At 41.5% G+C, this 12,408-nt stretch overlaps 1 protein-coding gene across 1 annotated transcript in view; it reads left to right on the forward strand.

The window, feature by feature from the left end:
* LOC126456748 (Down syndrome cell adhesion molecule-like protein Dscam2) overlaps window positions 1–12,408 on the forward strand; it is a 660,038-nt gene that overhangs the window by 325,869 nt on the left and 321,761 nt on the right. The gene's annotated exons all lie outside the window — the stretch shown is intronic.

Here is a 12,408-nt window from a genome sequence, read left to right on the forward strand (position 1 = left end):
CGAGCTGACAGTCCATGCTGCTGCAAACGTCGTCGAACTGTTCGTGCTGATGGTTGTTGTCTTGCAAACGTCCCCATCTGTTGACTCAGGGATCGAGACGTGGCTACACGTTCCGTTACAGCCATGCGGATAAGATGCCTGTCACCTCGACTGCTAGTGATACGAGGCCATTTGGATCCAACACGGCGTTCCGTATTATCCTCCTGAACCCACCGATTCCATATTCTGCTAACACTTATTGGATCCCGACCAACGCGAGTAGTAATGTCGCGATATGATAAACCGCAGTCGCGATAGGCTACAATCAGACCTTTATCAAAGTCGGAAACGTGATGTTACGCATTTCTCCTCCTTACACGAGGCATCACAACAACGTTTCACCAGGCAACGCCGGTCAACTGCTGTTTGTGTATGAGAAATCGGTTGGACACTTTCCTCATGTCAGCACGTTGTAGGTGTCGGCACCGGCGCCAACTTTCTGTGAATGCTCTGAAAAGCGAATCATTTGCATATCACAGCATCTGCTTCCTGTCGGTTAAATTTCGCGTCTGTAGCACGTCATGTTCGTGGTGTAGCAATTTTAATGGCCAGTTGTGTATTAAAAAACTTTTATACCATGCTTACTTTCATTCTCTTATGTCATTGGGATTATATTCTGGGGCAACTCATCAAACCGAGCAAAATTTTTTAAAGTGCAAAAGCGTGTGATAAGAATCATTTGTGGTGTAAATTCAAGAACATCATGTAGATACCTGTTCAAGGAACTTTGTATTCTAACCACTGCTTCTCAGTATATTTATTTTTAATGAAATTTGTTGCAAGTAATACATCTCTATTTCCAACCAATAGCTCAACACATAGTATCAATACTAGGAATAAGAACAATCTACATAAAGACCTAAAATCACTTACTTTGGTCCAAGAAGGGGTCCAATATTCAGGAACACACATTTTCAATAAATTGCCAGCAACCATTAAAAATTTGGTTTCAGATAAAGCACGGTTTAAACAGAGTTTGACAGACTTTTTGATAGGCAACTCCTTCAACCTTATAGATGAATATCTTAACAGAGACTGTTAAGCCATCTTAAGTAAAAAGGCCTGTTAGATTTCAGTTTTGACAGCTCTTGGTCACAACATTCAAGATTAGGTATTTTGTGTATGGTGAATTTATTAATAGTGCGTAACAATGTTTCATTCTGACAGCGTGTTAATTCTGTAAATATTAGCTCTTCCAGTTTACCGTATTGTATTCACCTACTTCGACTACCTCCTGAATATGATCAGAGTAGTAACTATTATATTCAAATGTTTTATGTTTTTATGTCATACTTTCTGACATGTTCCACACCCACGAGAATCATCTCATTTTTTGGGTGTATGGAACGAAAACTGAATCTAATCTAAACTATTCAGAGCAGTACTCGACTTGGACAAAAGCCAGTTCGAGCCCTCGTGGTGAAAGAAATTGTATTTGGCGAGCAAGGGGAGGAGAGGTGGTGGCGTAGAATTCCTGGTCAACATCCTGGACTAAATTCCAAGCCTCTCCGCAGTGTCTCATGAAGTGAGGGCTTGTAGGATTGTCGAAGGTCAGCCATCCGCCAGATGATGACGTTCAACTCGGTGGCCCCACTGGTGCTATTCGAGTGGATTAATCCATGTGCTGGCACCGGGTGTCACCCTCTCCCTACTCTCACCATCATAAAACACAAACGTAACACTACAATACACACGTATCCATTACACTCACCTACTCTCCACAGACATACACACACGAAACAACTGCCCCATACCTGCATGGAAAGCGTCCTATATGTGCGAACGAGGAACACCCTTTCCGACCAGGCAGTTGAACGCTCTCCACCCCCCACCCCACCCAGTTGGGATTTCCCCAGGTAACAGTGCCATATGACATTCAATTTTAATTCAGAACTGTCCACAAAGGTCTAGAATTATTGCCCGAAAGACGATGTACCTATCCAGCAGGTTTACTCACAGCTCCATTGAGAACTTTTAAGAAACGTTTCGAAGATTTCTAAAACAGTTTTATTTATGTGACTCGTCCGTCGGAGGTTCAAATCGTCCCTCGGGGAAGGGTGTCTGTGTTGTGCTTAGCGTAAGTTAGATTAAGTTAGACTAAGTAGTGTGTAAGTCTAGGGACCGATGACCTCAGCAGTTTAGTTCCATAGGTACTTACCACAAATTTCCAAATTCCCGTTATAAATTCTGATAAATATGAGGCGTAGTCATAAGCCTTTAAGTCACTTCGAAAAAATCAAGATGCGACCGTTACCGCTTAGCGTAAGTTAGATTAAGTTAGACTAAGTAGTGTGTAAGTCTTGGGACCGATGACCTCAGCAGTTTAGTTCCATAGGTACTTACCACAAATTTCCAAATTCCCGTTATAAATTCTGATAAATATGAGGCGTGGTCATAAACCTTTAAGTCACTTCGAAAAAATCAAGATGCGACCGTGACACTCTTCAATTCGACACATTCTTCCCAATGACAGATGACTCGACGGAAATCTTCCTGTTACGTAGTGACTTCAGACAGTATTTTACACATGTGGTCCCAAGCCAAGACCATTGCGCAAAAAGACTATCAAGGAGAGTACATGCTCCGGATGTGCTGCAGGTAAGTTCTGCTGCGGTACAGATAACACGTGCGCAACACTGCGGCGGTGAAAATGACGCGGCACCTGGAAATGGACTCCAGAGCTGAAACAAGCGGAAGAGTAACATTCCTGTGGGCTAAACGTCTAAACTGCACACAGATTAAAAGCGAAATTCTAGCGGTATATGGATCAAATGCAGTGTCGCTTCCAACAACAGTGAAATGGCGACAACAATTTGACCAAGGTCGCACAGATGTGAGTATTGCTGATCGTCGAGGATTATCGTCGACATCGGTCACAATGTCCAGACAGTCTTTCAGTCAAAAAGTAAGAACATCTGGGGGAGAGAGATTTTCCAACAATAGTGATGTTCACAAAGGGTTCTCGAATGGCTCCATAACCAAGTAGCGGATTTCTACCGTCGAGGAAATGAACGATTGGCAGAAAGTTGTGACAGTTCTTTACAGAGACTATGTTGAAAAATAATGTCACGCATCTGTGTCACATTGAAGTGTATTGCAACAGTCAATGCAAGTTGTTTGGCCTGCCATAATAAACGTGTAACTTACTTTTTGAAGTACCCTCCCAAAAGTCTGCATTTAAGCTCTTCAGAAATCGTTTCACACCGAAAACAATTCGTAGCCACTCTGGAAATGTCTGCCACACAATGCTTTCCTCATCCGAGAAAAGAGGAATAATCACTTGGTGTCATGTAAATAGAATATAAGGTGTATTAACATATTCAACTTTTGTAGTCCTTTTCCTCAGTTGCATGTAACATTATGATATACTGATAATTTTTACTTTTTGGACCGTTTGACTACAACTGAATGAAACACAATTTTCGTGCCAAATACGTTTCGCCTTTATTCTCTGCAGGGAATCTTCAGTGGCCTGGAATATGTACATATTTTTACTATTTAGATTACATTCTGAGGCAATGTACCTAGGTCTATGCGTTATAAACATCACATCAAAAACCAGCCCCCAGAACTGTTCATAACCCACAGGTACATTGCCCCAAAATATAAACTTAAATAGTAAAAATATGTACATACTCCAGGCCACTGAAGATGCCTTGCAGAGAATAAAGGCGAAACGCGTATGCCACGAAATTGTCTTTCGTTCAGTTGTAGTCAGACGGTCAAAAAAGTAAAAATTATCAATATACTGTAAGAATATAAGGGGTGAGGCAAAATTATATATGAAAGACAAGTAGCTTGTTTGACTGTGTCCCATGCAAAATGAATTGAGATGTGGAACATAGCGACGACGAACTTCGTCCTGTTAAAAATATCATACAATTAAAAGTGACCCACGATTACTTTTCACTTTTTCTACTGTTGTCTCGATCGTGATACGCCTGTCTTCAAACGCCAGGCTCTCAGTTTCTCCTGCGATTCCCGATTCTTCAGCACTGGGATAGTGTGCCAACTCGTTCTTAGTCAATCTGACTAGTTTGACAACACCTGGAGCGTCTGCTCCAACCAGTGTTTCCACTTTTAGGTATTTCATCCGTTTTAGGGTGAAACGTCTTACGTTATATGTGGTTTAGGGCTACTTTAATTTGACATGGATTTAGGGAAATTTAGGGTGAAATCGAACTTAAGGTAGTAACCATATCATTTGTAGTAAGCACCACAGAATATATTACTTTACTCGATGGCCCCAGCGATGTATCAAAGGTGATTCAATCAAACTCTTATTGAATGCAATCCATCTAATTTTATCTTGCTACATTAACTATGATATGACCATTGTTAAGGGCGACATCGGAACTTAGTGGTATTACACCGACAGTAATCACACGAAAAGTTGATCAATTAAACCGGGATATGTGAAGTATAGTGGAAAAACAGATATACCACTGCATGGTTCCGGGATGTATGAAGGTAAACGTTTTCGTGTTTGTGTTATACAGTGACAACTTTAGGCTGTGAGTGCCTAGTAATAATCATCTGGTATGAGAAAAATAACACACGTAAGTTGTAAGGGTTTGTGAATGCGAATTATACCGAATCTCATCTTCAAACGTGACATTTCTTTGAAGAGGTAATATGAAATTAAAATAAGGCTGTTGTAATACCATACTCAAAGTCCAACAGAAGAAATGAACAAATTTTATGCAAGTCGCCAGGAATTTTTTGTGACAATAATATTGCAGATAAAACAACGGTTCGACTTGGATGAGAAACCTTTCGATTTTCCGAAATATATAGATCCCCAAGTAGCACGAAATACGAAGAAACAGCCTGTGAAACCGTGTGTTTACCCATTTAAATTTTTTTGTGAGAAAAAGCAACATGCAGAAAGCAGACAATGAATGGAAACATCAAGCTGTCATCAAAGCCAAGCATTTTGAGGTTAACGGCAAGGAAGAATTAAAAAAATTCCCAGATGAGGTTTACTGGAATAAGGTACTAAGTTTGAAAGATCATCAAGGCAGTTTTATTTACGAAAACCTCGAAATGGTCATTTCACTTTTATTCGCAGTTCAGCCATTAAGTTCTAGGGTGAAATATTATTCAATGTTCCTAAAGCCGTAAACATGGACAAAAGAAATAGATTTAACAACGATAACCTTAATGAGTTGCTTCATACAAAATTGGGAATGCTAGAAAAGAGTTACTCAATTTTAAAACTCGACATAGCCATGCTAAACTAGCGAAAAGGTGTAAAAGTAAAGCTTTTGCTTCTGGTCCTGCAAGTGTATGTACTACACGTATTTCATGTCATTAAATACGTGAAATAATGTCTTGTTCTGTATTATAATTACACTCCCTAAATCTAGGGGTTTAGGTGTTTTTGGATACTTTAGGAATGATTCCGAAAGCAACTAGGGTAAAACCAGAATCATAAGTGGAAATATTGTCTCCAAGTAACCACTGTGTAGTGTGATGGTGCACTGTTGCAGTGCACTTCAACCAACTCATCATGCATTGTTGCAGCGTTGTTACCCTTCAAATGCAGAAAAGACTTACCACACGATAAAGCACTACGTCAATGAACAGGCTGCGCCAAATTATTTTGTCTTTTCAGCGGCATACTACATTACTGTGACGTAGTTATTTCAGCGCGTATCAAGCTGCAGACATGTATCAGCTATTTTTTCGAGGGTGTAGTTGAAAGCTTTCAAACTGCTCTTCGTAAAATATTGATTCTCATAGTTCAAATTTATCATGTTAACGGCAGAGATCTCTAGATTAATCTTAACAACAAAGTGTAATAACTAAAGGCTGGTAGCTCATCCTTCGCGGCAGAAGTGAAATTTATTTACTATCAAACAGATACTGTTAAACAGTTTTTAAACTGAAATATTCAGTTTTTATTTTAAGCAAGACAGCAAAAGCATATAATTTGAAAAACCTGTTGACAAAACGAAGACAGGGGTACTTAAAGAAACATGTACAGATCAGATATAGTTGTTGAAGATGGAACTATAGGTCAAATGGAATAGTGTAGACGTTTACTGTGCTGTTACACACATACATGGATAAAAACCTGACTTTAAAGGTATATGCAGCCGCTCGCACGAAAATTTCAAAAATAAGACACAGATGTGATATTTTTCAATACACTTGTCCGTCTTGATCGTTATTTATGTAGATTTGTACCGTGACTAATGCTGTTTGTGAGGTAGCCTATCTTAAACAACAATCATTGGCTATTAGGTGACATTAAACTGAGTTTGACTCGTCAACCAAAATTCATATCAATTTCTATAAAATTAAGCTTGCAGACTTTCAAAAAATGACCTATAAAAATAACGGATAGGAATTGTCACGCTATAATTCAAAGTACCGATTACAATTTAAACATACAGTAATTTCATAAAAAATAGCATACGTTCATTTCATAGAAAGTAATCAATAAAAATAAAATGGACGATTATGTTGTCAAAAACTATTTAACATATGGCTTAAAATCAAACAAGGCAGAGCTTAAAACAACTTCATTTCTACTGTAAATTACGTAAACCTGTATTGCAACTTCTTTTCCTGTTCGCGAGGTGAAGATTTAGAGGATGTCAACTTTATTAAAATACCTCTCACAAAATATCGTCCTGCGCATTCATATTTCCGGCAGTAAATGGACGTTCAAGCTTGGCATTCTGGCAACGTTGTACTCACATATGTGGTACCTACCTCAGTTAGCATTTTCGCTAGTGCTGTGCACTTGGTGCAGTGAACAGCGTGTTCGAATCTGGGTCTAAACAGATTTGTTTTTATCTGCCTATTTCTTTCTGCCATATAATATTGCAGTATAGACCGTTTCTTAACCCACATATGTCCGACGTTTACATAGTACATGTTTGGAAATTATTTGAAATCACGTTGCTAGCCCTACTGATGACGTAAGGCCATAACGAATGTAATAGACCTGAATGTGACAAGAATAGTAATTGCTGCTAATCGATGGGACCATTGGGGAAAGGTTCACTGCAAATAGGTTTGGAATCTAATAGAGGCAGCGGTGTGAAACAATTCGTGTCCACGACCAGTGAAAAAAGTTGTACTACCATTTCTGTATTCGTACTACGTAAGTGGAAATGCTTTGTAGAAGACCCACAGTAAACGCCGTATGACGATTAAGACACCAGATATCATACAACGCAGGCTACATTTAACAAATAAATACAATTTCGCCTCGACCCAGAATCGAACACTTGATCTCCTGGATGATAATCCAAAACGCTATCCACTGTACCAACTGCACATCACGTGGAGGGTTTTGCGAGTGAGATAGTTACCGTATATGTGGTCAGCGTGTAGCCAGAATGCCAATCGTGAACGTCCATTTATTGCCGGAAATATGAGCAGGAAAATATTTTGTGACAAATACACTCCTGGAAATAGAAAAAAGAACACATTGACACCGGTGTGTCAGACCCACCATACTTGCTCCGGACACTGCGAGAGGGCTGTACAAGCAATGATCACACGCACGGCACAGCGGACACACCAGGAACCGCGGCGTTGGCCGTCGAATGGCGCTAGCTGCGCAGCATTTGTGCACCGCCGCCGTCAGTGTCAGCCAGTTTGCCGTGGCATACGGAGCTCCATCGCAGTCTTTAACACTGGTAGCATGCCGCGACAGCGTGGACGTGAACCGTATGTGCAGTTGACGGACTTTGAGCGAGGGCGTATAGTGGGCATGCGGGAGGCCGGGTGGACGTACCGCCGAATTGCTCAACACGTGGGGCGTGAGGTCTCCACAGTACATCGATGTTGTCGCCAGTGGTCGGCGGAAGGTGCACGTGCCCGTCGACCTGGGACCCGACCGCAGCGACGCACGGATGCACGCCAAGACCGTAGGATCCTACGCAGTGCCGTAGGGGACCGCACCGCCACTTCCCAGCAAATTAGGGACACTGTTGCTCCTGGGGTATCGGCGAGGACCATTCGCAACCGTCTCCATGAAGCTGGGCTACGGTCCCGCACACCGTTAGGCCGTCTTCCGCTCACGCCCCAACATCGTGCAGCCCGCCTCCAGTGGTGTCGCGACAGGCGTGAATGGAGGGACGAATGGAGACGTGTCGTCTTCAGCGATGAGAGTCGCTTCTGCCTTGGTGCCAATGATGGTCGTATGCGTGTTTGGCGTCGCGCAGGTGAGCGCCACAATCAGGACTGCATACGACCGAGGCACACAGGGCCAACACCCGGCATCATGGTGTGGGGAGCGATCTCCTACACTGGCCGTACACCACTGGTGATCATCGAGGGGACACTGAATAGTGCACACGGTACATCCAAACCGTCATCGAACCCATCGTTCTACCATTCCTAGACCGGCAAGGCAACTTGCTGTTCCAACAGGGCAATGCACGTCCGCATGTATCCCGTGCCACCCAACGTGCTCTAGAAGGTGTAAGTCAACTACCCTGGCCAGCAAGATCTCCGGATCTGTCCCCCATTGAGCATGTTTGGGACTGGATGAAGCGTCGTCTCACGCGGTCTGCACGTCCAGCTCGAACGCTGGTCCAACTGAGGCGCCAGGTGGAAATGGCATGGCAAGCCGTTCCACAGGACTACATCCAGCATCTCTACGATCGTCTCCATGGGAGAATAGCAGCCTGCATTGCTGCGAAAGGTGGATATACACTGTACTAGTGCCGACAATGTGCATGCTCTGTTGCCTGTGTCTATGTGCCTGTGGTTCTGTCAGTGTGATAATGTGATGTATCTGACCCCAGGAATGTGTCAATAAAGTTTCCCCTTCCTGGGACAATGAATTCACGGTGTTCTTATTTCAATTTCCAGGAGTGTATATTTGCATAGCTAGTATGTAGGGAATCGTGCTGCGAAGTCAGTGCACTAACATGCTGGCATGAAAAAGGTGTCGATTTCGGTACCGTCGCCCTCTCACGGCTGTTGTGTCTACTTGTGAGTTGACGAGATACTGTGTATCGAAATTTTAAATGTAGAATGACGTTATTCTATTTGTGGTAAAAATATTACTTCCCATTTGTTCTGTTTATCTGACAGAAGCTGATGATGGCTGTAGCCAAAACGTGTAAAGGTGTATATTTTTAAAAAATTAAAACATAAATAGCGACCAAGACGAAGAATTATTGACTAGTGATAAGGATCGCGGACTCATACAACGATTTTATGTCATTTGTACAAAAAACTGGTATTTTTCAACTCGGTTGAAGATCCAGTTCTTAACCATGGAGTTGAATAAAAGAAAGAAAAGATAAAAAGACAGTACATGAATTCAGGCTACCTCTATGAAATTATTAAGAGGCACACTTGGAAAATCCAACAAGGTATGCAGAAGAACTCCTGCGGAGTTTGGAAAACAGAAGAGCTACCGATAGAATTCAAGCTGTGAGGGACGTTTCGAGTCCTGCCCGGATAGCTCCGTGGTAAAAATATTGCCCGCAAAAACAAGGTTCCGGGTTCGAATCCCAAACCAATAGGCATTTTTAATCTGCGTGGCAGTTTCACCACAAGTAAAGTTTATTAAAACGTCGAGCTGGCGAATCAGATTACACGGAATCAGCAACAATGCTACTGGGAAAAGATGTATACATCTTTTGCCGAAAATCCGATGGTCAAAACGACAGATAAATACGAAATGTTCAAGTTGTAAAAATGAATAGTGGCAGATTACCTCTCATAGCTAAAAGCTAAAATTCGAAGAGACATAAAAGTATGGCCCTTACTAGGATAGCTCTTACATAAAATGAAGATTTTTTCAAACAGTCAACAGCCTTACCTCGTTGAATACACTGGTTTCCGTCAGATCATAGAAATGAAGTAACATTGGGCATGGCCGATTTTTGAATGGCGTGCAGTTGAGAATGTTTCCATTTGCCTTTGGGGCAAAGCGGAGGAGGGGGGAGGTCGCAAATTTCCTTAACATCTTACGCCAACGTCCTCGACCAAATTCCAAACTTTTCCGCAGTGTTTCATGAAGTGAAGGCCTGTGATACTGTTGATGGTGATCCATCAATCATGATCCATCAATCAGACGGAAACAAGCTCGGTGGGCACCTTGGTGCTACTCAAGAGCAGTAGGCTATGTGTCGGCACCAGATTTCGCCTTCTCCCATTATCCAACACAACAAGGGTAACACACTACACACACCCAATACAGTCACCTACACCTGTCAGATATACTCAAACATACAACAGTCACAATTCGCCAAGGAAAGGCGCCAGTTTGCGCGAAGGAAAGAAAAACCTTTCCAATTAGGCTGCGGAACCTACCCTTCAGGGTCTAACATCCGACACTGTCATACACTTTGCATTCAAGAAGAAAAATTGGTACTTTTATGTAGGCGATGCTAGTGTTTCCAGAATGAAATTTTCACTCTGCAGCGGAGTGTGCGATGATTTGAAACTTCCTGGCAGATTAAAACTGTGTGCAGGACCGAGACACGATCTCGGGACCTTTGTCTTTCGCGTGCAAGTGCTCTTCCAACTGAGCTACCCAAGCACGACTCACGACCCGTCCTCACAATTCTTCTTCCGTCAGTTCGATACTAGCGTTGTAACAAATCCCATTAGAGCGAAAGCAGCAAAAGAGTTGGTAAATGAATGGACTGGTTCTCTGAAAATTGACTCTCCCTAAATTTTCAAAATAAAGCACACTACATTCAGCTCTGTACAATAAATACTCATACTAACAATTCATGTAGCACATGAGCAGGGATCGGTAAGTAGAGTAGAATGTTCCAAATTTTTGGGTGCACCAGTTGATGAAAACTTGAACTGGAAGAAGCATATTACTGAGCTTCTCAAACGATTAAGTTCAGGTGCTTTTGCTTTTCGTATAACTGTTGACATGTTTTGCATATTTCCGCTCAATAATGTCGTACGGAACAGTTTTCTGGGGTACCCAATGCTTAAAAAGAAAGTATTGATTGCACAAAAGCGAGCAGTAAGAATAACGTGTGGTATTCACACAAGGACGTCATGGAGGTACCTCTCCATGGAGCTAGACTGTCGCAATACATACTTTCGCTAACGAAATTCGTCATAAATAATCATACCTACAACACTACAGACAAAAATAACCTTCATTGACCATTGTTAAAGCTGAGAATGGCTCAAAGAGTAGCTCAATATGAAACAAGGAAAATTTTTGACCGTTTGCTCAGTAACATGTCTGACAGGTAGCAAAGCAAGTTTTAACTCTAAATCGAAATCATTTCTCTTGAACAACCACTTCTGTTCTACTGACGAATCTCTACTTAAAAACTGGTAAAAAATCCTTGTTTTTAAGTGTAGTGACATGAGTAGGAGTAAAATGATAATTTGTTCATTAATGTTAACAGTAATCATGTACACAATCGTGTAAACTGATTCGTTCCACATCATTTCGATAAAAGACGCGTTCAAGTGATCTATGGAACGTGTAACTAACTAACTTACTTACTTCTTTCTCAAATAAAATAAATCAAAAACTTTTTAGCCATCAGGCTAAAAGAGTCATTGCTATAATCCGTCTCTGCAACAGCAGACTGGACGCTGGCAAAATATCTCGAGTTCTGTACCTGCTGTCTTTTTTCTTTTGCGAACAGTAGGTACCCTTCACAAAAAGATCATAAAAATATATGGATATTTCCACTTTTGTAAAAGCAGTCTTTCTGTTTACGTTTGACATTCGTTGTTCCGCTCGTCCTCATTCCGTAGATCGTTACACGCTATTTATATTTCATACTTACATTACGTAAAGGATTCCACTCAGAACTTCGAGTGCGCTCACCTTTCCACCTCCAGTTACCCCTAGTGACATTTAGGGTGCCTCAGGGGAATCTCATCAAATGCACGTTCCACACAAGCATGGTCCGGACAATGGATCGCAGACTGCGACATTATGCGGCGCTTAAGTTCGGTACAAACTGTGCTATGCTAGGTATAGAGTTGCAGGTTCATTACGAAGGCTAAGTTCTATATACATTGTGTCAAAGGACACTGAACTCGATCCTTATCGAACTTCCGTAATTACTTAGAACAGGAATCAAAAGACGACTCATAAACATTACTCGTACTCAATGATTAACGTTTTTTCCACAGTTCTATTGGAACACCTCCGTGAGCCATCATTTTTTGATATCTCGACTGCAACAGTTACAAAAATCTGTAAGTTCTTATATAAATTTCTCCTAATTGTTGCTAGTTGCTATTTCATCTGCCACCTTCTCTGACGAAAACAGATGTAAGTCCAACATAAGTTGTTTCATCGTGGTCATATTGTTTTCATTGTATCATCACCACCATTCTCTACGCTTATTCTTTTTTTTATTTTATTTCAGAGCACTGTATTACTTTCCTAATGTC

The sequence above is a fragment of the Schistocerca serialis genome, chromosome 1 (assembly GCF_023864345.2).
Source record: "Schistocerca serialis cubense isolate TAMUIC-IGC-003099 chromosome 1, iqSchSeri2.2, whole genome shotgun sequence".
NCBI lineage: Eukaryota > Metazoa > Arthropoda > Insecta > Orthoptera > Acrididae > Schistocerca > Schistocerca serialis.